This window comes from Falco punctatus, assembly GCF_963210335.1.
Source record: "Falco punctatus genome assembly, chromosome: 7".
NCBI lineage: Eukaryota > Metazoa > Chordata > Aves > Falconiformes > Falconidae > Falco > Falco punctatus.
Window position 1 is genome coordinate 63,009,028 of NC_137587.1, and position 26,604 is coordinate 63,035,631.

General features: G+C 43.9%; 1 protein-coding gene across 2 annotated transcripts in view; it reads left to right on the plus strand.

The window, feature by feature from the left end:
* The window catches only part of SLCO3A1 (solute carrier organic anion transporter family member 3A1), a 160,910-nt gene that overhangs the window by 42,767 nt on the left and 91,539 nt on the right, over positions 1–26,604 (plus strand). The window lies entirely within an intron of this gene.

Consider the following 26,604-nt stretch of genomic DNA (forward strand, 5'->3'; position numbering starts at 1 on the left):
CAGGTTTATAGAGGATGCTGTGGATGAAGCTGTTCTCTGAAAGAACTTACCGGCTTGGCTCATTCTTCTTTCTACAGGACTTGTCACTAGACAAATGGCTCCAGTGCAATAAATCAGTGAAGTGCATGCCACCATTAGTGTGATCCTTGTGCACTTGTTAGTGTGGTTTCTAGTAACCAAAACTCTGCACTTGTCCCATTGTTCCTGTCTTGATGTAACTAACTTTCAATTGAATGGATGATCCCATTACTGGTTTTTGGGTTTTTTTTGCAAAGAGATTTTTGTCAAGTTCCCAAGCATAACTGAATGCAGTTGGGGTATGACCATAGACAGCAAAGCTAAACAGTCCTGCTAACTTTGAGTGGCATTCAGTGTCTTGGGACAGTGCAGAGGCTTGGTCAAAAGACTGTATAGCACACTGTGGCATTCTTGGATGTATTGCTACTCTACTTAAAGAGATTCTTCTGCATATTCGAAGTGTGTTCATGTTTTCTTGTAACGGGCTATAAAATCATAGTATTTCAGCGTTTGGCTTTGCCTTTGGATCGTTATTCACCTTCACTTGGTTCTCTAAGTGCTTGTGAGGGATCCACTGGATAAAGCAGGATGATATATAAAATACAAGATACTGTACAACCCGAAGATGAATGATGAGACTAAATTCATTGGAGCAACTTTGCCAACACCATAAGTGATGAGCTGGAATTAAGATTGATTCTAAGATTATCTATTATAAATAACTATATAGAGGCCCAGCAACTTCTTTCAGTCTGTTCCATGGGCATTTTTAAAGCAATGCTTCATATCTGAGAAGAGGATTGAGGAGGGTGCATGAGAAAAGGATTAGAAGAGCGAATCTTTTTGTTCCTGAGATACATTCATCTTGTATGCTAAAATAACTACTTTAAAGTTGGCAGTTCAACTGTAGCTGGGAAAATACTGCCAGAAAATGATTTCTGCTTACTATATGCTGCTTCGTTATTTTTCCTTCAGACATATGCTCCTAACCATGTTCCTTTCTCCATGTAGAGTTTTAAGAAAAACCAAGCATTTTGGGGTCATTTGCTTTACTGGCTTTAGCTATGGCAATCATACTCTGAATTTCTATGTATGAATTATGGGTTGCAGAAGAGTGCATGTATATGCACGCTCAACCAATCAGCCATACTAGCAATGAAGTTTAATATCTACCCTGTCCCAGCCTATCCATCACAAGTAGGTTTTCAGATATGGGATGATTAATTCGTACATCAACCTGCAATCAATTTGGCTAGCAAAAATAAAAGCTAACAAGAAAAAACTACAGGAAAAAAAATGTTCTGTGAAGGAATATAAATGGATAAGCAGCTGGTAGAAAAGTACATGTCTTCAGGTTTGTGAATACTTCAGAGGAGGTCAAATTCCTATGTTTACAACATTGAAAATTATTTGCTTAGATTTGCCTTTAACTGATGATTTTTGTTGCTGTAGTCAATGCAGTTTTCAGTGGCCTTAGCAGAAGGCTGGCTGAACAGTTTACCCACTTCATTCTTCTCTGTTTTGCAGAGGAAATAACTGCAGAGTGTATACTGTCACCATGCTATATTTATATCAGTTTGCTTTCTCATAATAGCACGCTCACTCAGTAGGGGCTACACTGTGTGACCGGATAAAACGTTTTTGGGTAAGTTCCCTCAGTTTAAATTAGGAGCAAATCTGGCATAGGTTGTTCTCTCAGGATAGAAACTAATTAATAACAGCAGTAATAGCCTGGCTGAACTTTCTGTCATGGCTGGCTGCGGCTGAGAAATGATCACATTGACCAGTTCGTGCTGTCTTTAGTACATTGCTAATGTTGAGTACGTATATGCTACGTTTGGGCTGTATTGTACTGGAGGGGAAGAAGCTGTCTCTCACCTGACAGCTAAGTGCTAGTAATTGTTCACCTGCTGCAATAAAAGCCCTCTTGTGTCCCAAGGCAGTGAATTAGATAGAAATAACTCTGTGAACAGAGAGGGGTTTTTTCCATTCCTTCTGAATTGTACAAGTTAAGTGGAGTAAATTGTTACAATATCTAATACAGGTTCTTTGCAGTGAAGTGACAATACAGGAAGATTCCTCTAGTTTTAAAAAACAAACAACAAACCAAAACCCCAAGAACCCTCCCTGAAACCACCTTCTTTTTGTATTAGAACTAATACGTATGTGCAGAAGAATGCAGATGTGATACCATATGGAATTTAAAGTAAAACTTTGGCTTTAACCACTAGTGCAAATAATAGCATCTGTGGAATATATTTCTGGCCATGAAGTCCATGAAATCTGGCTCGCTGTGGTTTCTCTGCAGTGACAGGCACACAGGAGATCACGGGCAGTACACTTCTTGTGCGTCCTTTGAAGGCAGAGGTCGCTCAGGCTTGTGCGCAACCAAGGAGGTGGGGATTCATAGAGTTTCATAATTAGAGAGACAGGGGTGAGATATTACAGGAAGATATCTCTGTGGCATGGGCTGCTGACATGTAGTTTCATGTTTCTTGAGCTAACAGTAGATTTTTTTTATTATTTTTTTTTTATGCCTGCAGTGTGTTGCTACCAAACTCAAACAGATTCTGTTGCTGTAGTAACCAGCCTTAGGAAAAAGGGCTGTGTTGTGGTAAGCGAGGGTAAATCAAATCAAAAAGATGAATGCGTGGAAGTATACACCAAAGGATGTTCAAAAGAAAATGCATTTATGCCATAACAGAGTTAGAAAGATAGCGGGACCATACCTGCTCCTGCTAATGATGGGAAATGTATTCTCCTCCCATTCAGCATCTGAGCTCGACACAGCGGTCGTAACATTGGCAATAGCAGCCAAAAGGTGAAAAAATAAAGGAATTCCCTTAGCTCTTTGAAGTTGGGAAAAATCTTCTGGTTTGGTGCTGCTTTGCTTGCTTCTCTCTGTTCGGGTCTGCTCTTGTATTTAAGATTTGAACTCTCATCTAGAGGTTTCCAAACAAGCAGGTTAATTTTACCTGTGTATTTATTGGCATTTGGCATAAGTAACTCCTTTGAGTGGAGGAATTCCTCACTCCTGCAGACTGTGCAGGGCTCATTATTGCTGCAGCTTCGCTAATGTCAAAGGATTCCCTCGATTTTAAGGGAGGAAAAGTATGTTGAAGACTGCTTACTACACAGTTCCTTTCTCTACCTGCTAATGACTCACTTGACATTTCCCTCTTTAGTTCGTTTTCTGCTAGGTCTTGCTGAGTTCTGTTGAAATCAATGAAGACTTTGTAATTAGGAGGGGGATCAGAGGCGTCATGGAGCTGATACAGGGTGGGAGGAAAACTGATCTGACAGTAGCTGTATGGATTTACTGCCTCTCAGATGAGCAAGAGCTTGCAAGTGTTTTCTGGTCACTGGAGTACCCACGTTGCTCTCAGCAGTGGTTTGCGTGTTTAGTTAGAGCCAGTGCAGTGATGTGGTAGATTAATGTTATTAGCAGTCACCGTACGTGCCTTCTGGGCTTCCTGCAGCATTTAACATTGGCTGATAAAAGTTGTTGCAGCTTGTCTAGGGCATGGTTACCTATAGAGCAGAATGAATAGCCTCTGGGAGCCAGTATTTGATCTGGGACAATTAAGGACTGCATTATATAGAGGAAGTTGCTATTATTCTGTCTCCTATTGATGGAGGAAATTGATATTGATGTTGGAGGGAGCACTGCCAGATTGTGGGGCTTATTCCAAAGAATGCTGTGTTGGTCTTTAATGTGTTGGCAATTCTCTTTAAGTTTGCTGAAGCTGTCTCAGTGTTTAACTTCATAGACACACACACAGGTTCAGGGCCCACCATTTCAGACTCCTTGCTGACTTGCAGAAACTGCTGTAACAAGGGACAAGTCTTGAGTAAAGGAGTAGGTGATGAGGAGTGATGAGCACTCCTGAGTTATTCATGGTGCAAAGGTGTGCCTGAACATAGTGTGCTCAGGGGCATAGAGCTGTTCTTGTCAGCTTTGTGGCAGGGCAGATGAACGGAAAAATAGAAAACCCAGCACTGCTGGATGTGTCTGTTTAGCTGCTTTCTTCTGTCTCATCTCCCAGGCTTCTGTCTGTCTTTTTCTGTGTGTAGTTTGGTTTATCATACGGTTGTTCCAGCTGTTACCCTTGGTGTGGGAGGAGAACTCAACAGGATGTTGTTCTCTTCCTACATCTGCCCAGATGGGACTAACACAGTAAGGGGGACAGGACCGAGCGTTGTTACTGCTGACTTTGACCTTTGCAGTAGTGTGGGGTTATTCTGTGTCATATGTGTGGAAGCACTTTTTCTTTTGTGATGACAGTCATAGAGAAACACTCGCTCTTGCTTCTGGTGCTTTCATGCTTGCTTTAAGCACCAACTCAAGATTTGCTGCAGAGGAAGACAAACGTGCCCTAGTTGGATTCTTGCTGTCTCCAGGGATAAATTTGTCCATTTGAAAAATCACTTATGGTAGCTTACATCAGTCAAAATGACAGCAGCCATTGTGTTTTGGAGAAGCAGAAACATTTTCTTGACTGACAAGAATGAAATCTGAGAGTTAGTATTTATGGTGGTGAGTTAATAGTAAGTTATCAGCATAAGATGCTGAAATCATTGGGCTTTGTATTACCACATACAAAACGTTGACTCAAAGAAACAGAACTTGGATTTCTATTAGGAAGCTCATGTTGGTAAGCTAAGCAATTGCTGTGAATTTTGAAGTCATTCATCTACTGTGTATCTGATATTGATTAACTCTAAGTAATGAGTACTTAAAGAAAAAATTAAAAAAGGAAACGAGGTTTTGGATTTAATAAACAAGCAAAAATGTCTTCAATGCCGTTAAAGGAAAAGCCATAGAAATCAGTTGAAAACCTTAACCATCCACAGGATGTACCCCTACTGTCTAACCAGTGTTCTTGTGTGTAAATTACTGTATTTGAAGGACTGTAGAATGAGCAGTCAGTGACAGCACATTTCATAATAGCAAATGTCTCCCTGTTTTTCAAAGCTTTTAGAACTCTTTTTTTCCTGGGAGGCTGTCCTGGTTTCAGCTAGGAGGATAGAGTACATTTTCTTCTTAGTAGCTGGTGCAGGCCTGTGTTTTGGATTTGATGTGAGAACAGTGTTGATAACATGCTGATGCTTTTAGTTGTTGCTGGGTAATGTAAGTCAAGGACTTTTCAGTTTCTCAGGCCCTGCAAGTGAGCAGGGTGGAGGGGCACAAGGAGCTGGAAAGAGACACAGCTGACCTGAAATAGCCAAAGGGATTTTCCATACCATGGGATGTCACGCTTGATATATAAACTGGGAGGTTTGGCAGGGGCCAGCCGATTGCTGCTCAGGGACTGGTTGGGCGTCAGTCAGCGGGTGGTATGTGCATCACTTATTTTCTTTTCTCCCTTCCATTTGGATTTCATTCCTCTCCCCCTCTCCCTCCTTTTCATTATAACTGTTATTATTATTGGGGGGGGGGGGGTATTTAAATATTTAAATTGTTCTTATCTCAGACCTTAAGTTTTACATTCCTTCCTGATTGTCCTCCCCATCCCTCTTGGGCCGGGGGTAGAGAGTGAGCAAGTGAGTGGCTGCATGGTATTTAATTACTGGCTGGGATTGAACCACAACAGGGGCACACCATGTAATTCTGAAAAACACGAGTAATTTAGAGCTGAAAGAGCAAATTTTGCAGATGTTTGGCTGTCAGGCTGGAAATCTGTTCTCTGTACATAGCTTGGTATCTACAGTGTGGTAGATTCTGTGTAAAGTTAGTGAGGGCCTTGGGTACCCACAAAAATATGTTGAGATGGGCATTGTTTCTGTCCCCAATTCTGTAGAATTTTTTTTTAATTTGGTGATATTGGTTTTTTATTCCATCCCCCTACTCCAAGAAATTCACTTAGGTTTCCAGTAGCTGCTTGCTAGTTTTGTCTCCAACTGTTGAAAAGTCTTGCACAGATGAGTGCATTTTGCTCTATCATACCCTTTCCAATTTTCTCTTAATTTCTCTAAGTGTATGATTGAACCTACAATTCTAAACCATAGCAAGTGGAATAATTGTTTCTAGCATACAGGTCATATCATGGGCCTCTTAAGGCCCTCTGTTGACGCATGTTGATTGAAAGGTCTTTAGGGCACTTGGGAGGTCTGTACAGTTCTGCCCATCCTGGCTGCTTATCTTTTCACTCTTCACAGCCTTTCCCACTTGGCCGTACTCCTTCCTTGTGTGCTTACTTGTGGTGTGCAAGCAACATAGGTACTTTATTCACATTAGCCCTTCTTGCTGGAACATGCTTCTCTGAGCTCACCCACTTAAGGCTCTGCTAGCCTTGTGCCTGCCTTAACCCTTTTCCTTTTAAAGCCTGCTTCTACTAGGTCTTTTACAGTGGGTCTTAGTTGACTTCACATCCGTCGTATTTTGTCCATGTGCCTGCTCAATACCCACAAGCTGCTTGATGAGTTTGTCCCCCTCCGTGTGGGTACATGCACTTGTGAAGTGTGAGCACTTGCTTTTCCAGACAGTTGCTTTTCTACTTGCTGGTATATGCAGTTCAATATGTATGTAATATTTTTAGCCTAAAAACTTGACAGAATTTTGTAATCATTTTGTTCGGTAAATGCATCCTCCTACAGGTGATTTTAAGGAGCCTTTCCTTTCTGCCACAGTCTCCAAGGGGTTCAGAAAGATACAGTATTAACACTAAACTAAGAGTAGTGCTGTTGCCAGTGTGGGTGCTGTGATACCTGTTCATTACTGGAAGGTGTCTTTGCATCAGATTCACTGGGTTGTCTTCCCCGTGGGCTAACTGTGATCAGATTAAATCGCATGGCTTCATGCAGATATACTGGTATTAACTACGTTGGCCTAACCCACTGATCCATTGATAACCTGCAGCCTTTTATAATTATTCCCCTTTGGGGAGAGATCTGTGTTCTCATTTGCTGTGTGTCAGCAGGACTGGCTTGGTTATACATGTTTCCTTTTACAGTGCTACTCATAATATCCTGGAAAATTAAATGGAAACATAAACAAGTGTGTAGGGTGTATAGAGCAGTAACAATAATCAGTTAATGGGAATAACCTTCCCCACTGCAGGCAAGAAGGCTGAGTTGTGAAAGGCGGTAGCTGAATTGATGTATTTATTCAATTAAATGTATATATGCACAAAGTCGTAACCGCTGTGGGCTCCATTACTATACAGCAATTGTTCCAGTTACCTTAACCTTCTGCTAATAGCTTTTTTGTTATGAACTAAGTAAATAAAGCTTGGGTCCAACACAAATGACTTTGTGTGAGAGCACATTGAGGGTGGGAGCTGTTTCCATGTTACTCTGTGTACTCTGCAGCTGATTTTTGTCTTAATTGGGACTTGCTGACTCTGGGGTATTGTAAAAATCACTTCATTTTTTGAGCGTGTTGTTTTCTTTCTGTAGTGTATTTAAAACAGTTGTCAACCAGGAGAGCCTAGCGAGGTACATGACTCGTGGGGCACCTTCTTTAAAGCAGTGCCCTTGTCATTCAAGTGGCAGATATGTAGAGGACAGTACATATTAGTCATAAGGTTCATAAAATTAATTAAATAGATTGGAAAGTGCTGAGTTGCTCATGTCAAGAGCTGAAGGCTGTATTGTACCGCCTTGATGGCGCAGGTGGGAGTGAGCTGGCATGTGCTGTCAGTCTTGCCAGTTCTGGGAATTCAACTGAGACTCCCCAGCTCATTACACATAAGGAGCCTCCAGACGGACCAGAAGGTCCCAGTTCACAAGCTGGCACTGGGGAAAGTTGGAGCTGTGTTTAGCATGTGCCTTCTCATGGTGGGACAAGGCACAAGATGTGCTCCTTCGCCAGCATGAATCAGGGCACTAGCCTCAAAGTAGTGGTGGAAGCCTTGTTGCCTGATACTGAGGCTTATGTTGTCCTCTTCTCCTACCGAAACAAAGAATTTGGTATGGAGGATATTTTGGGACTTGTCAGAAATTATTATCCCACTCATACTCAGCCAAGTGAGCAAGAGATGGCTTTCATGAATTATGCTGTACCACTGTAACCTTGCAGCAAAGGGCAGTGACCTGAGGTAGTGTTGAAAGGTAAGTGCTGCCTTAAAGTTGCAAATAGTTACTGGTTTATTGTATATCCTGACACACACATCCTGCCATATGCCGGCAGGGCCTCAGACCCCTGTCCCTGCCGCTTTTGGTGATGTCTAACATGTTGTGAGCTGCAAGGAAAGCTGGCCAGCCGGCTCCATGCCTCCCCAGTTATCCGTGGGACCAGGTGTTTATATGACTGTATAAGAGAACACAAAACTGTCACAAAAACTCCTGCTTTCACAACTGCTTCTCCTGTGGCTGGGTGAGGTGCTCAACTGATATTTTTTTTTTTTTTTTTTTTGTGTAGTGCCACGGCACAAACATACGGGCCTGTTGATACTTGGGGCCTGGCAGTGCTCAGCTGCCAAAGCTCCTGTTAAGTTGCATTTTTATCGTGACTGCTTTGCTGTGTGCTGGTGGCTCGGTGCAGGTCACTCCCTGGCGGAGCAGCCAGAAGAGCAGAGCTGCTTCAGGGCTGTGGGGAACAGGGTGGGAAGAGCTTTTTCCACAGGCTGTGAGGGACATCGAGGAGCGATGGTGGATCAGGCCCTGGGCGAGGCTTCCCTCAAGGCTGCGTGCATAACTGGTATGAGACACCCAACAGGTGCTTGACCGATGTGACAGGTCCAATATATGAACCTGAGGAATTAAAAATTTAATAGTGTTAACCGCAGAGGAGTAGCTGTGACATGAATCAAAGGTGTAAGACGGCCCAGCAGTACCCGTTTTGTGAGGCCCCGCGGCAGAGCTGCCGTGGAGGCACTGTTGCGGCCTCAATAACTACGAATGTCTGACTGCCCCAGCGGACCAGCCTGGAGGAAAAAGTGTGGCCACAAGTGGTGGGTACCTTGCAAAACAAACATAAAATTCCTTGATGTGCTGCTTGGTCACCTTATAAGCCATTAGACGAGGCAGTGGAGTGGGAGCCCTTCCCTGGTGTGGTGCATGGCCTCAGGGGGCAGGCAGCGCGCACAGGGGCTCTGTGACAAACTGAGTCACCTCATCTGGCAGACTTGTCACTGGGTGCTGGGGGTTTAACATTTAACCCACTGCAGATCTGCCTACGTATTTTCGAGACGGTGCCAAGGTGTTTCCCCATGGACTAACCTGTTGCTTCCCAGCTGTCAGTCAGCTGTGTCTTCCAAACCTACAAGGAAAACACCGAGTGAAGGACCTAAACTGAGTTGGAGAGCGGTGAAATTGGCCATAAGCTGCATCTCAGAAGCTCGGTCTTAAGAAAGTACAGGGCAAACGTGATGTCCCCCTTTCACGTATAGGATTTAGTTCACCCTGGGAGTAAACTCAAGGCTTTCTGACCTCTGTTTCATGGGAGGCAGTTTGGAGGGCTGGGGGCTCAGGGAAGGGATGAGGGGTCTGCACTGTGGGTAGGTCCCCTCTGGCCATTGCTGGTGGCTCTGGCAGCCAAAGCACCCAGAGCAGGGCCGGGGAGGGAACAGGCTGTGTGAGCACCGTGGCCCTTGGCTGTCCCCTTGGCTTTGGACAAATCCTTCTGTCTTTGCCTTCTCAGAGTTTGGAGTTTGGTCCCTAAATTGCTCCTTTGAACTTTGCTCTTTTGAAAGCGCTCTGAGAGTCCTTTTTCAAATTCCCTTTTGCCAAGGTACAGCTATTTCATTAACTGTGCTGCTAATAAGGTATTTGGCTTTTCCTTGGAAGGAGGCCTGCTCTTGGTAAGCCCCCTTTTGATTTCAATAATAGGGATTTTTGTCTGGAGGAGGCTGTCCAAATTTGGCCCTTCATTGACCAATTAAAATGTGAGGATTTAAATAGTTTCTCGGATGAATGTTAACAAAATGTCACATTGCTCTTTGACTTAATACCTCAGAGTACTTCACTGTGGCTAAACAAGACTGCCACTGTTACAAGGTGCAGGATCTGGCCAAAGGCAGCAGATCAAAGTAATCGCAGAAATTCAAGAGTTCAAACAGGTAGAACAGCAAGATGCAGTGTGCACCAATTCTTTCCTCACTGTCTGCCTCTGTTTACCTTTCTTTTTCCCTGTGGTTTTCTGTATGTTCCTATCCTCAGTGTTGGACAAACCATTTCCGCTGTAACTGTTTGTACAAGACAGTGATACTGCTTATTAGAGTTGGAAAGCAATAATATTGGGGGGAAAAAAGAAGACAACTGGGACAACTTTGCTGTATTAGTCATTGCTGCAGAGACCAATTACCCTTGCGATGAAAGACCACCTGTATCTTGTTAGTCATCAGCTAACAACATATGGATGCCCTAATTCAATCAGACTGATCATCAAAAGAATAATACTTGTTAGAGAAAGCTTTCCCTCTGCAGAGTTATAAACTGCATGCTGGGGGGACTGAAAAGGGGGGTGGCATACAAGAAGTGAGCTACAAACTATGCTGGCCATGCTGCCAAAGTGTCTTGAGCATTGATTAATGCTTTGCTGTCCTCAGCTGTTGGTTGCCTCAGCTTTCTGTTCATCTCGGGCATGTCTTTGTTGTATAGGGGGGTGTGTATTCAATATTTCCCCTCCACACTTTACATAAAAACTCGCATTCCAGCAACACAAGTGTAAGGATGTTTTACTGTGCTTTCAATTTATGTCAATGTATATCTTTTATGTCCTCTGTAAAAGCATGCTGTTCTGGTACTGGTGGTGGGCAAGCACACTGTATTGTAGACTATGCAAGAAGTAGCATTGCAGGAAACTAAAACTATTTGCAATAGTTCTGTGTAAGCTGTGAAGATCTTCTCACAGGTGCCAGAGGGTAAGAGGTTTATAGGGAGAGATAACACCTATTATTTGATCAGCTGAGGCAGCTGGAAAACACACATACATATGTTCATGCTTGGTGGATCTTGTTCTGACCAGAGTGACTACTTACACTTAAGGATTTACTTCTTGTTTCCCAGCTGTCACCTGGTCCGGTAAAATATACTTCCTGTCTCTCCAAGCTTTGCTTCGCTGCCCACATTGGTGAGGATTATGTATCAAACGGAAATCTGGTCTCTTCTGTAATTGGATCCCATGGCCCATTATTAGGTGCTTAGCTTCCTTGGAGGTGCTTGGTTTGTAAGTAGTAGCAGCAATCAAGTTAAGCATGGGTTAAACAAATACTCTTACTACAGCAATGCCTTTGGGGTTATAAAACAAGTTAGCAGAAGGGTGAGAATAGACCCCAGGAATTCTGACTCCAGTGCCCATCCGTTGCTCAGTGACCTAAAACATTTTACTGCATTCCTGCAAAGCAGCATATCTTCCCTGGGTGCAGACCTTCCTTCATTTTCAGTTTCAGAGTGCTTCGTGGTCCTGGCTTTTTGTCTGCTAGCACTAGTTTGCTCCACCTCTGCAAACTATGTTTAATTTGTCTCCAGGAGTTGGATGATTAAACTGAGACTACCATTGTCTATGCATAGTGGTCAGTGAGGCACAAGAAGCAGGCTGAGGGCAGTCGGACTCCATGCTGCTCCATAACCCGCTTCCAGGAGCCACCTGCATGGGGGATGCGTGCCCTGGGCTTGTCCAGTTGCTCTTGAAGTTCACTTACACTTACAGCCTGTGCAACAGAAATAGCAGTGAATTCCACAGTTCCCTATGGCTTTTCTCATCTCCTAGTTAGGTGCATTTTTCTTCCCAAGTCTGTTACTTTTTTGCCTGGATGCTTGAGATTTTGGCTTCAAGGCTATAAAGGTAGTGAAGTGGGCATGAAACAGTCTCCTGGAGTGAAGATATTTTCGAATTTGCATCTGCCTGTCAAAAGGTCTTGTTGCTGCCAGAGATGGCAGTTGTCCCATCACCGTGGCCTCACCACATCCCACCACTGATAAGAGTGCTCCAGCAATTCTTTGGACTGGTGAGAAGGTGCACTGGGGTTGGGGGGGTAAGGCACAGGCAGGTGTCCCTGGCAAAAATTAGAGCAGATGCCATTAGGTGAAAAAATGTAGCTTTAAATGGATTTTGCCCATGCACAAAAGACCTATTGAAGTGAAAATCTCAGGTAAACGAGAGAAGTGAAAATGAAGCTGTGCTGCTTTCCAATGTTACCATATAAAACGCACCCGTCTGTAGCTCCTTGAGTTGGTCTCACATTCTGTACCCCCCAAAACCATAGTAACGTGGATATTAGAGCAGCTCAAGTGAAGCTTTCTTAATAAATTAGCCTCGCTGTCCTGTGGTATTCCAAGATTAAGTAAACAGATGAGACTTATTCTGTGCCTTAAAATCAGCGAATTTGGGCTTTATTAGCCCTGGAGGGGCAGTAAATTCTAGAGCTGAGCCGGAGGAGCAGAGTGAGGAGGACAAAATCAAAGAAGTGTAGCATGGGATAAGGATATGCTTGAGACAGTCCTTGCTGTTTACTGCAGTCCAGGAAGGCAATTTGAAATTGAATGTACAGTGCATTAGGGAGCTATTGGAGGTGACTTAGGATAGAGTAAGGATTTGGGAAATCCGCAGGAGCAAAGGCTGCATGCAGCAAAAGCAAGAATAAGGATGCTGACAGAAGTGAGGTGGAGTGTGGAGGTAAGCAGCAGCATATTAAGGCTGGGGGGCACAGGTATTAAAGCAACTAGAGTTAAGACAGGAGCTGAGCCAACACAGCAGAAGCATGATATGGGCCATCTCCATTAAGTCTACAGAAACCTGGATCTTCACATCAAAAGGATCTTTAATTTCTGTTAAAATTAAGGGGGTGTTATTTTAATCGATAACCATGGGAATTAGGTGTCTAAATAGAATCTGGGCTAAATGTTGCCTTTCTGGATCGCAGTTGTTGGGTGATTCTCAAGGGCTTTGCTGTGTGCCTCCTCCTAGACCATGGGACGCACGTGGTCTCAGTTTTCTTGCAAAGCAAGCTTGTTTTGTGAATAAACAGTGTGTTTTGATGGTGGGTGTGGGTGGTGTCAGGAGGGGAAGCAAGTGTGCTAGGAGCCTTGTTCCCAAAGAGATCCTAGTGTTTACTGAAGACACTAATTAGTGTGTCCAATCCATTGTTATTTGTCTTCTGCCCTTAGCACACTGATCAAAGGTGCTGCTAACACTTGCATTGATTAAAAAGCTTGTAAGAAAAAAAATATGCTCTTGAATTTCAGGAGTACCACTGACTGCTGTTTTACTTTTGGGCTGGCATTTTTTGGAGGCATTTTTGAGACTGGAGGTGGCAAAGGAAGGAAATGCTTTTGGGTTTTGGTTTTGTTTTTTAATGCCCCATATGGCTGTTCTATTAACTGGAAAACCTCCAACTGTGAATTGGATGATGTTACACAGCTACAGAGCAAAACTCGTTCCCAGTCGTGTGGCTCCGAGCATGAGCCATACCTCCCCCATCTAGGGTTAGGGTGAAAAATAAAAGCTGCATTTGCCCTGTTTTGCTGATCCAATGAAAACATTGTTGCTCTTCATGCTGGGGATATTGAGTTTTTCAGACAAAACCCGAACCTTGAACTAATTAGCTGTCAGCAGCTCATCAAAAAGCACCTCTGTTTGAGTTCAGATTCTGGGAATCATGGGTACAGCAAACACAAGTTTGGGTTTTTAACAGTTTGCAGTGAGTTTATCCACCACAAAGTTGGTAGCAGGATGGCTATACTTGCACATTCTTCCCTTCTTGTATGAGTGGGGTTTTCTGCCATAGTATGAAAGAACACGCTGCAAGCTAGACCTTGGTAGCAGTGATCTGCACTTCGTGTTATCCAGGCACTTCCCAAGCATTGGCTTTTTGATTCCTGCCTGAGGAGCATTTCTTTGCATTGTGTACCAGACATCTCCCATGCAGAGACAGAGAAATGACTTGCCATGTGTAGCATCTCAATTGGCAAATGAGACTGGGAATTTTGAAATAGCTTTTAGTAGTGTTCTTACTGTCTTCTGTGAGTGTGTATGTTTAAGTTACTACCTCTGTTTTCTGTCCAGGCAACTTGGTAACAAGCATTCCTTCAGACTGCCTTTTCACTTGTTACTTTCTGTTGTGCAAAGCAGGGAAAAGTACGGTTGGGACCTCAGCCTTTGTCTTGGTTCTTCTACAATGTCCTGGAGACTTTCTTTCAGTGAGAGGGATGTGAGAGAGAATGGGATTTGTTTAAATAGATCCCTTTAGTTTTAACATCTTGCTTCATTGTCAGCTGTGAGTGAAGAAAGGGGATTTGATGTTTAGGAGCAGACCTTTCCTATTTCACCTTCCAGAAGCTGTGTATCTGGTCCTGCTCCTTGGAGCCTTCAGTGCTGGATCCAGCTGCTGTATGGTGTGGAGTCCACATGGGCACTGCTGTAAGTTGAAATTCAGCACGTGATTGATTGTTTTTCCTGCCAGCTTCTTTCTGGAGCTGTGCTAGGTAGCACAGAACTGCTGTCTGTTTGCTAAAGGTGATGTTTAGCATTGAATGGTTTGGGAGGAGTTGCTCAGTGGGTAGTCAGAGCTCCCCATGCCTGCTAGCAGTGACTTGGGGCTGTTACTGCCTTTCCTTGGGAGATGCCTCTGGATGGGAGACAGCCTGCCAAAGACAGAGCAAATAAATAAGCTGAGCTGCAGTTACAGCAGGTGGATAGTTTATCAGCAGGGTCCTCACAGAAGTGATGAGGGTCTGCTGGCAGCTGGGCCAGAAGCTGAGGATAACCTTCTACTGTGCTGAAAATTAGGAGCAGAGTCACAGCCACAGCCTGCTGTGTCACTCCACATGCCACCCTCTGTGCCTCTGGGGACAGTGCATATGCTTGGCAGGCATTGCTGGAGTGAAGGTGGCTTAGTGTGTTGCAAGATGGGAAGTGGCACAAAGCAGTCACAGGCCCAATTTTGCAGGGTCTGCACCTTCCATTCTTTTAACCTCTAGCCCTCTGTGGGAAGGTAGTGAAAGGGGAGCAGAAGGTCCAGTACTGACCGTTGAGGCTTACTTAACCTTAACCCAGGTTAAAGGCTTCTTAGGTGCAACCTGCCTATGCAGCACCAAGTGTCTGCAGTTGCTTGAGTGGTCTTTTCCTTTTCGGCTGGTCACAAACATGATTTGGTAGAGACAGTGGGCTGAAGAAAAGAGAGATTTGAAGGTGACATTTAAATTATTGTCAAACAGTAGACTTCTCTGTGTAGCAGGAGGATGAGCCGCCTCCCGTCCAGAGTTTCCTCTGTCCTGGAGTGGGAGTCCAAATCTAACCTCAGGTGTCAGCACAGAGGGTCAGTGTGGCTGAGTCTTCCTCCCCTCTGAAAGAGACTTTGACCTCTATCAGGCACATAGGAAGCAGCTTAGTGTTATGGTTCTGCACCAGGTTTGTGTTTCTTGTGTCTACTTCTGCGTTTTCTTAACGAGACTTTTGGGGTTTAATTACAGTTACTACCTAAATTCAAGTCCCCAGTGTCCTTGGTTTCACAGTAGTCAAGGGAGAGACTGGCTGCTCTGCAGGAGCTGAGCTGAGGGACTTGGGTCTCGTCTCTGGAGATGCTGCTCTCCAGGAACTGTTTCTACATCTAAGGATGCTGTTATCTACCCAACTCTTTGTCTTTGATGTGGAAAGTAGGTGGTTAGAGTATCCCCTTTACACACACACACACTTCAAACACAGATTGTGCAGGATTACCACTGGATAACAGCCAAATCCCAGGCAGCAGAGACTGTTTAATCACAGTACTCTGTCTCTACTGGATTAACGTAATTAATGTAAGCCCTTTTGGATGGGCAACCTGTTATTTGTCTGGCGCAGCTCTTCATTTGTGTGTGCGTACACCCATGATGCTCTAAAAATGATGATGAAGTTCTAATCCCACTTGCATACAACTGGTGACCAAGTAAATCTCCATTTACAGACAACTAGTTTACTGCTCCCTTCAGGGGAATTGGTAGACTATTTGAAAGAAAAATTAAAAAACTTAAGAACGCCCAAGGTTAAATCAGAATTATCATTTCCTAAGTTACTTCAAGGGAAATTAAAATGGGATTTTTTTTATTTTTAATGTAATCTCTCTAGGGAGCAAAAAGAGTTATTAATGAACTGAAGGTTCATCAGCGCCTTATGGTCCTGGCTCATTTCAAGGTTAATGTAGAGCTTAATGTGCAATGGAAATACTAGCAATTGTGTCCTTGCACACTCAGCCTGAGCACAGTGGGCAGGAGCTGTGCCTTTATCTTCTGCGCTTTGTGGCACCTGGAATCATAGCAAGGAGGCAATAAAGTTTTTCCTGAACCTGTGACGTCCCATGAGCCTAAAATCCCATTTGCTGAGTTCCTCCCTGCTGTCTATCTGCATTTTTTTATGCAGCTGGACATGATCTAACCCTCAACAGGATACGCTGGCTCCCTCTTCTTTCCACTGGTTCAGGGTTTTCTGGCAGCAAATTTGAGAGAGTTTATTTAAGAAAGGAAAAAAACCCAAAAAAATAAAGCAGCCCTTCCAAAATATGAATGTAACAAGTCAAATGCTTAACTTGAATATTAATTTCTGAATTGAGAAATGCTTTTAATAGGCTTTTTGTGTAGCAGAAGTACAGACAATATTTTTTCTTTTTTTATGAAAGTCATCTTGTGCTTTCATTTTTCCAAGTTTTAACTGTAACTTTCTATATTCAACAAAATCACATAATAATTTCATAAGGAGTAAAATCAACTTTCATCAGTTCTGGTGGTTTGTTTTCTAGATCTTGGCTGTACCCATCTGTGCAGAAGGCAGAGGCTTTCTGGAGCATTCTTTGAAAAACAAATGCTTGTGTCCAAGCTTGAAAATTAGCATGAAAGTGACATTTAATATTTGGCCAGCAGCTAAAAAGCCTGTTATTTTCAGTGAGGTTAAAGGGAACCTCAGTCGGGCAGCTCTGGCCTCCAGGGTCGCAGCTTGCCCAGGTCTTTAAAGCAAAGCTGCTGCAGGCAGCCGTCTCACTGGCCGTGGGAACTGGCAGCACTCCTACAGCGAGCTCTGCAGTGGGCAGCGTGTCCCGGGCTGCCCTTCTCCTGTCCTGCTTCCTCCATGTGCCCTTTGGAGAAGCAAGAAACCCTTTCTAGGGGTGCATAGAGTGAAAAGACTTGCTGGAAATGTGAGCTGATCATTTAACAGGCAATACGTGGTTATATGTTGCCTCTGATTTGTATTCAGTGCTAGTAAGATGCACTTGTCACCCAGTCTGTGCTCACAAGCTTTATTATGGCTAATGTAGAGGCATTTTCCTATCATTTTTCTCCCCAGAGCCACATGCTGTTAGGACCTTTCGATGTTGTGCAAGTCCCAAATGCCCTGTGAAGGGACCACAGGCTGGGGTGAGCAAAAGCAGCCAGGAGCATCAGTATGCCTGGACCAAAAACTCCATGTGTGTATAGGATAGGGTACCTATTTTTCAGTTGCAAGAAGCCCAGTATTTAAGGTTCATGTGGAGCATCATTTGCAACAGAATAAATATCTTGGCATGTCACGTTTTACACAGCAGAAATGCTTCTGACTTTCCAGCCCTTGGTATCTGTAACTCGCTTGAAAGAATTGCTGACGTCTGCCCAAATGCCAATATCTTCTCAGCCGTATGAACCTTAATATCATGGCTTAAGCTTTAGTCTTCGAGCTGTGCAGCACAGCTAAAAAAGCAAGCTGTGTTTCCAGCACTGAGGGAGATCCTGACTTTTAACCCACTGGCTTTTTATTTATTTTCCTTCTGTGTTTGTTGTTGAATTACAAAGTCAACTTAATTCCAGGGCTTCTAAATGGCGTATGATTTCTACATGATGATGGAAAATCTGCTTTTTTTTTTGGCTGTTTATACCATCTGATACTGGTGACCTAAACAGGGGTAGGTCAGGACAGCAGAAAGCAGGGCACTGGTGTTATCTTTCCTTGCTACCCTTTCTTCACCCGCAGTAAAAAGGCAGGTCACAACACTGCTTTATCCCACCCCTTCCTCTTAATTTTTACATTCCCTTGGCTCAGTCTTCTTTCCTTTGCAACTGCCGAATGCCAAACTCTCTCTTTTTTTCTACCCCAAGTGGGTTTACATTCAGCCTCAGAACCCTTTGGTGGTTTTATCATTGCCATCCTGGGTGGGTGCTCCTGTCTAAGGGTCTGGCTCTGTTTCTTTTCTGGCTGTGGGTGACTAACGGGGCATGTCCCATCCCACTGGGACTCACGGCACCGCACCCTGTTCAGTCCAAGTTCAGAAGACCGATTGTTTCAAGGATTAACGCTGGTTTGGATTGCTTTGGCAGAACCAGGTTGGGGAGTGGTTGCACTGGGTGGTTTTGCTAGGTGGCCTCTGGTAGGGAGAGGTGTGGAGCAGCTGGGAGCAAGAACCCCTTTATAGTGCTCAGCTGCAGTGAGAACAGTGCCCATTAACCCAGGGGTCTGCTGAAATGTCTGTCACCACAGCACCTATGCATTCATTCTGTGCTGCACCCCTTAGTCAAGGCTGTTATGTGAGGGAATTTGGGCCCCTGACTGAGCTCTTCTCCTGTTAGAGCCAAACTTCAGACAGAGTGGAGGTACAGCCTCAGCCCGAGTCATAACTTTTGCTGCTCTGATGGAGTTGATCCTGGGACCAGCTGTACAGCCTGGGTCTGTCATAATAAGCATCAGTCATACCTTCAGAGGTTTATTAAACTCTCTGCTTGAGGGCTCCCATGGCCCTCTGAATGCTGTAACTGTTGCAATGAGAACTGTTTGGGGGTGTTTGATTGTCAGTCCTCCCCTCACTGCACACACACACCCCCGGCATTATCACCAGCAGAGATGCAGCCCTTCGAACTTAGCTGTTAACACTGAGAATATGATGGAAATGGTGACTTGTCCCAGTGAGGGAAGAAGGAGCTGATAACGTTCAGTGCAATTAATTCTAGTTTCCCTAATTTTTCCCTCCTTTAAGGGCATAGTTTGAATCTTGCAGTCTTTGGTGTTTGTTTTTGTTTTTGTTTTTTTTCTACTGACTAAAGTACCTTTTTACCTAGTTATTCACCTTATGAAGTTCCTAAGGGTCTTTAAGACTTCCTGGAAGTCTTCTGCAAACATGCTCACATGTTGTGAATGTCGCTAATGGAAGGACCCTGGCTGTGATTTAAAAATATTCAGGATCGTGTGCTAGAGCAGGAGTTTGGTTTTTGGTGCTAACCAATATGGACCGGGACACCCCAGAGCCCTTTGCATGCCATGTAGGAGAGAGCAGAAATGGTCTGTGGGTTTGGTCCTGGTGCCTTAGGTGTAATTTCTCTGGAGTCATGCAAGGAATTGCTGCTGCTGTTCCCTCCCATCCCACCCACTTTGTTCAGTGTCAAAAGTATGATCTCAGAAAATGAAATTAATTTCATCTTGGTGCAGCTATTAATGTTACATGCTGTGGGAAGGCTCTTTAAGGAGGCCAATGACCTTCATCCATGTGGAATAAGTGCTGAATAATGGAGAGCTTTCGTATTTCCACAAAAAGAAAGTGGCTTTTTAAATCAACTGGAGATGTTTCAGATGTGGAAGAGGAAAAAGAACACAACAAACTGCAGTGGGCAGGGTGTGCATGGAAACAGCAGCAGCTTCCACAGTCTGACAGGTGCTGCTGTTTTCAGTGGCCCCTTGTGGGTACATGAAACTGCACTGACCCATCTTGCCTGCTGTTACTGGTGGTATCTGGAGACCTCTGTGAGTAAGTGTGGTCCCTTCCCAGTGTGTTCAGCCTTTTCTCCTCTCCAGCCCAGAGAGCTGCTTGGTTTCTGCATTGCCAGCCCATGCCTCAGGCTTCTCTCTCTTTTTCCTTGAACTGATTCACATTACATGCTTCTCTGGTGGCCTCTGGCAATGTGTGATGTGCTTCAGCCATTCATTTATGGAAAGAAATGAGTCTTGAACAATATATGTATAGCCTGTCTTACCTCCCCCACTCTGCTTTGAGGAAGCATCATGTCCTGAGAGCAAAGTTCTTGTTCCCCAGTGGTCTCTCTCCTCAACCTTTCCCACCCCACTTAGAGTCCAGAGCTCACTTCTAATGAGGTTGTTCAGAGTGGCCCACCCATAAAAAGTCCCCTTCTTCCTCACCCTGTCTGTATTGTGGGGTTTGCGTGATGGTGGTTAAAGCCTGAGCCGCTCAGGAAGAGCTTGCCAGATTCATTTCCTGCCTGATGCATCATCAGCTAAATAATCGGAAAGATCCATTTGTGCCTCTCTATCACCCAGTGAGGTATGAGCGGGCAGGGAACTGGTTGAACTGGTAATTCTAAAGTGACGACACAGAGCAACCAAAAGCCACTGAAAAAGAGTGGAAATTACAACTCCCACCTATCCTTTTTGGAACCAGGTTACTGACTGAGACAAGCTTGATTTTGGGATCCTTGGATTCAAAGTTTGTGACAAAGCAGTTGCCTTTTTTTTTTAAGCTGTATTTTAGATGGTGGGACTTGCCTTTCATCTGGGGAAAAATATAAAAGTCAACAAACTAAGTGTAGTTGTTTTGCTTCTATGTGGTCTTTTGTAGTATTTTCGTGCTTCTGGAAGCATGACAAGAGAACAGTTTTGTTAGCGTTTGGTTATGTTGGAAGAGGTCTGAGAGAATCCTTCCTTAAAGAGTTGAGTGAAGGTACAAAACCAGGTTCTTATCACATGAGAAAGAACTGAGGTTTGGGCCTTGGACAACAGAAGCTATTAAAATTTTGGCTTCCTGACAAAGTAGCAACAGTTACTATGTCTTCATAGTACTTGAGAAATAAGTATTACACATCTCAGTGTTTCAGAGGGCCCTTGTCAGTGTATTGTCATGCCTGGCACAGAGGGTTCTGCTGTTTCCATCATGGGGGGCTGCTGAGCATGAGACTGGGGGGACTGGTACATGTGGAGCGGAGCAGGGATGTCAGAGGTTAGGAGAAGAGTACAGTATCTCAAGTGTGTCCTGAATGGACAGGCATATTTGGCACCAAGAAAGTAAATAGGAGCTGTTCCTTTTTGACCTTGCTCATTTGCAGCAGCAGAAGAGCTGATTTGGGCTCACTTCCCACAAGGTACTGAACTTTTTGCATCTGTTTCCACAATGTGCAAAAAAAGAAAGGCAGTAAATATTAATTACTCCATAGCCTGGATGCAGGTTTTACTCCTCTTACTATCCTTTCACTGCTTCTGTGGCAGCTTGTGTGGCTTTTGTGTCCCCAGCACAGGGAAAACTTGAGGGCGGCTTGCAGGAGGTTTTGGGGGGACCCAATGCCACAGCGAGGGGACTCGCTCACTGGCATGCAGCTATGCCATGGAATGCAAGTGGGCCACTTATGGTTAAACCATGACAGTCCTTGGCGACCAACATCGTGGGCTAAATGAACACAACGGACTTAAGAAGGATGGTCCATAGACTAATGGAATGATACCTGTGAATTTATATTAAAAGACAGGAGAGGTGATGGTGTGTTGGAAAGTGTAAATGTATTGGAATAAGAGGTGGATACTGTCCTGGGTTTAGCTGGGATAGAGTACATTTTCTTCTTAGTCACTGGTGCAGGCCTGTGTTTTGGATTTGGTGTGAGAACAGTGTTGATAACACACTGATGTTTTTAGTTGTTGCTGGGTAATATTTATACTCAGTCAAGGACTCTTGAGTTTCTCAGGCCTTGCAAGTGAGAATGCTGGAGGGGCACAAAAAATTGGGAGGGGACACAGTCAGGACAGCTGACCTAACTAACCAAAGGGATTTTCCATACCATAGGATATCATGCTGAGTATATAAACTGGGAGGTTTGGTGGGGGCTGGCTGATTGCTGCTCAGGGACTGGCTGGGCATCGGTCAGCGGGTGGTGAGCAAATTATATTGTGCATCACTTGTTTTCTTTTTTCCCTTCCATTTGGGTTACATTCCTTTCCCCTTCTCCCTCCCTTTCATTGTTACAATTCTTAATGTTTTTATTTTATTTATTTAAATTATTAAATTGTTCTTATCTCAGACCTTGAGTTTTACAGTCCTTCCTGATTGTCCTCCCCATCCTTTGCTGGGGGTGGCAGGATCGGGGGAGTGGGAAGCGAGTGAGTGACTGCATGGTGCATAGTTACAAGCTGGGGTTAAACTGTGACACACTACAAGAAACATTGTTCAAGAAACCTTTTTGATGCTTGTCTGCTGGAAGCCTTGCCTCTGCCTTGCCACTTTGCTTGCTTTGTATGATGGGCAACAGCAAACTCTCCTCTAGCATATCAGGCACTAATCAGCAGTTTATCGTTTCATGGCTGTGCAAAGCACTTGGAAGAAGTTTTGAAGATGTGGATACTCCACCCAGTGCTGCACATCCAGCTGTGGCCCTGTTCCTTCCACAAATTACCCTGATCATGCTCCAAAAAATCCCTGCTCTAACAGGAGTTTAAGGTGTGGAGGGAAGCATAATGGTTTTTTATTCAGATAATGAGTCATTCTTACAAAATTCATGGTACGTTAGTAGCATCAGCATTCTCAGAAGGGAAAACCAAGAGAAATGAGACTTTGTATGCAGTATTGACCTTCTGCCTTTGTTTTTTCCTGGAGTTAAAAAACAGTTTCTTTATATCATATAGAAAAACAGAAAATTAAATTCAAAAGATTGCAATTAAGAGGAAAATACAGAAAGCCATATATCTGCCTTTCATCTGTATGTACCAATGTGTTTCATTAGTTTGGATCCGGAGCTCTGCTTTTGGGTTGAAGGCTTCTCCTTTCCTTTCTCATTTTCAAGAGAAAGGACAGTTTCTTTTGTTAAGAGTCCATAGGAGCTGCTGTACACCAGTTTTTTGTGGAAAAGCAATCTCGTATTCGTGGTCCATCTTGCTTTTTCACTCTGGTCGGCATCAACAGCCGGGAACTAACTGGCAATTTATTTATTTTTTTTCCCTCCCTTGAAATTGTGGGGAGTTTGTGTCCATTTTTCTGTGGTGCTGCTGAATTGCCCTTCCCTTCACGTACACATTCATGCCATTTGCACTGGCAATAATTCAAGGGATTCCTATGCCACATTAAACTTGGGAACAGCTGTGGCCGGAGTCCCTTTTGGCCTGCACCCGCTCTTACATTGTAACTGGTAACAAATCATCAAATGTGGAAGCAGCAACAGAAGGTGAGGATGATCCTTTTCTAGGTATTTTCAACTGACTTCTGACTATTCAGCAGTTTGGTTTGGAGGCTTATCTGGATAACAGTTGTGTTTAGTGAGCCTATACTTTCCAAACTTATCTAACCTGACTTTAAGCTGATTTATATTTTAAGCCTCGCAACATCTTGCAGCAGCAAGTTCCGCAAATTAAGTTCTTCTTTTTGGATCGCTTTTACAACTTCTGCCTGGGTACCCACAAGCCCTGAAAGAGTAGTTGGTTTTTGTTCACCTTTTCCATGCAATTCAGTCATCTCTTTTCATCTTAAATTCCCAGTCCAGTGGCTCTCTCCTTCCATATTTCCATTGTCTCATGTTGTCTCTCTTTCCTAGTCCTGTTCTTTTCTATTATTTCTGAGTTTGGATTGTCAGACATTCACTTTTAATATAAGATACAAGTTTGCTTCAGAGTTAGACAGGGACATCATGGTGGTTTTTTCCCTTCTCAATTCCCCTCCAGGTTTGCAGAACATACTCTGAGAGGTTTTTTTGATATCAAGATGGAGTTGTATTTTTTTTTCCCCCATGACAGTGTGATTTACAGCCTGAGCACTGTCTAGCTTTATAATAACTTGGCACTGAGATATTAAAGCAGTATACTTGTCTGGTGATCTTGACAGCCCCGCAGTTGTGTCGTGGGGTGGAGCTGGTTGCCTTGATTCCAGGGATACTTCTCCTTTTTTGTTGGTAGTAAGGCCTTCTATAACATGACTCATTTCTTACTGAGATGGTGAGAAATATTTAAGAGTTGCTAAACTGGAATGTGATCTGTTTGGAAAGTCTGCCGCAAGTAGCTGAAAGCAGGATTTGTGAACAATTGGACTGGGAATCCTTTGGGGTTTTTGAATAAAGGAAGAGAAATAGAGAACGGAAAATAACGCTGTAGGCACAGGTGCCTGTCTGTGTGGAGGTCTGTCTCTGAATGAAGACATTAAAGCATTGTACAGTATGAAATTGGTTATTATTTTGAAATCAATGCACTGAAAAGGTGGAGCCTCAAAACTTAGCCTTACACCTGTGTTGCTGATGCAGTAAATATTTTTGTACGAATCAATGGAGGGAGCCTTCTCAGCAGTGTAAATTCAGTGTAATTACTGAGCAGAGAATTATAGTTGTCATGTATTGATTACCCTCCCCTTTGTTAGAGCTTCCTCCTTTCCACAGAGCTGAATTGCAGTCACAGTGGTGACATTAAAGAACTGAAGAAAGACAGTGTGCTGCTGTTAATCAATATATGGGTAAGGGATTGCACATAAGAATTCACGTGTACACAGATTGCTCCAAGAGCATCTGACTCACATAAGCAAAACTGCTTAAGGACTGAAATTTCCTTCTCTGACCCTAGAAAGCTCAGCTGCTCCAGCAGTTCTTGTGAACTAATCTTGAACCATTGCTTCGGGGACAGCCCTAGAGAGGAGTGCTTGTGCGGTTCCTGTTCTCTGCTACCTCCCCTGTTGAAAATGTTACACCAATGTTTTGTCCTCAAAATCATACTAGGATGCTTCTATGGGATGTTAATCTGCTGCTTCGCTTCACCATAGAGATGGTTGCAATGCAGAAGTCAGTAAAACATTTCCTGGATGGTGTTTCCAGAGGATGCCGGGACCTGAAGGAGAGTGTCCCTTGTGTGTTTTGGTTTGCTTTTGTTTTAAAGCCAAAGGATTACATGTGTCATCTTGGGATGGGCTGTTAACATCACGGAATCCCAACATTTCCAGTGATCCATCCTGAGGAGCTACACAGGATTATTCTGCTTTAAAACAAGCAACTGCAGCTGCTCAGGGGAGCATTTTTGCTTCGGCTGCATTATATGCCAGAGCAATTTAAGTCCACTAAACTGGAATACTGAACAGGGATTTGTGACAGAGTAGCAGTGTCATCCTTTTTTTTTCAAATTCTGAGGAAAGGCAGGTGTTGGTTGCCCAGAGAACACGTTGTCCTGAGATTCAGGTCACACCTTGGTTTAACACTGTTCCTTCTGAATACCCTAGTAACACAGGTGGAGTTTGATGGAGGCAGGGTGGTCTGGGATCAGGAGGGTCTGTGGCTGGGGGTAGGTGCAGAACTGGCCACTCTTACTGAGCATCAAGTCAATATTTCAAGCGTTAAAAAAAGAAGGGGGGAAAAAGCTTTAAATGAAAGTATGTTGAAGTTTTGGTTGCTTGGGACGTACAAGGTAATTGCAGCAAAGGTTTGTCTGGGGGCTGTTTCGTAATGAAATATAGTAAGAAAAGGGCCAATCTCAGTTCATTGCACAGCAAGAAATGTTGGTGTATCTTCCGTCAAAGGGCTGGAGGCACTGCCTTGCTGCTGCCACTCCTCACACCTATGTCAGCCTTCACATTGAATAGAAATGTCACCATCTCCCAACCCCATGGCGCAGGGAGGAGATCTTTGCCTCCCAAAGTCATCCTACTGGCATAGTGCCACCTCTTATTCTGATTGCATGGGTCTGTGGTGGCTGCTGAGATGGGGACCTCAAAGTCCTCCTGGTCCTTGGGATCCCAAACCGCTGCTGAGGTGACTGCCGCAGGACCCAGGAGCCCCAAAGCTGCTCCAACCTTGTCCTGCTGCATGCATGCAGAGCCAGCATGGGATTGGGATGGGGAAAGGAGTGGTGCCAGAGGCTTTCTTGTATGCCCCAGCTTAAAAAAAAACCAAGTTATCATCTGACCTTATGGTTTTTACCTGCTCTGAAGAAGTTTTTAAGTAGCTGCTGTCTCTATGGCACTTGAAGCAGAACTAGGTTGTAGTTAATAAGATACACAACTATTTTAGGCAGACATTCCTCACACAGCCTGCCAGCGCAGGGTAGGCTGCAGGCTGTACTGCTAGGCTAAATGCAGAGGATGCTCCGGACTGTGTCTTAACTGAAAGCCAACTCCTGCCTACAGTGTCTCATCCTGGCGTGTAGGATGAAGTGGTTATTGATGCAGTTTCTGTCTGTGAAAAGTAGCTGGGGAAGGGAAACCCTCATGCTGTGAATGAAAGGATGGCGGCAAACTTCCTAGGGTTTGTTTCTGATTGATGTGTGTTTTTTCTGTGCTGGCTAAGAGAAGAATCCTGCTTCATCGCACTGTCTGCAGCTCTTAACTTTTCCATTCGTTTTCCAGTATAAATCTTGAACATGTGAAGGATGTGAATTAAAAAAAATTAAATTTAGTTGTTTCTTTATTCTTGAGGACGTTGAAGCAACCTTGTACAGGACTCAGTATTGCTGTGTTGAATATTGCTAGGTGGTCTGGGAAAGCAGGAAGGAGAAGCTTTCCTATGACTGCAGGGAACAAATTTTACCTTGTGTACAGAAAAGCACAGATAACTTCCTTCCTCTGGCAATGCCAAGAAAAAATTATATCACTTGTCTGCTGGTTTCTCTTTTGCCAATGTGTTTGGTGTAAGCTGTCTGCAATAGAGAAAGCCAGGTCAAGGATAAAAATCCCATACTAATCCACTATCTATTTAATTTCAGCTAAACCCTCCTGTCTTTCTGTCTTTTTACCTCTGCAGGGTCAGCAGGGAGGCTGC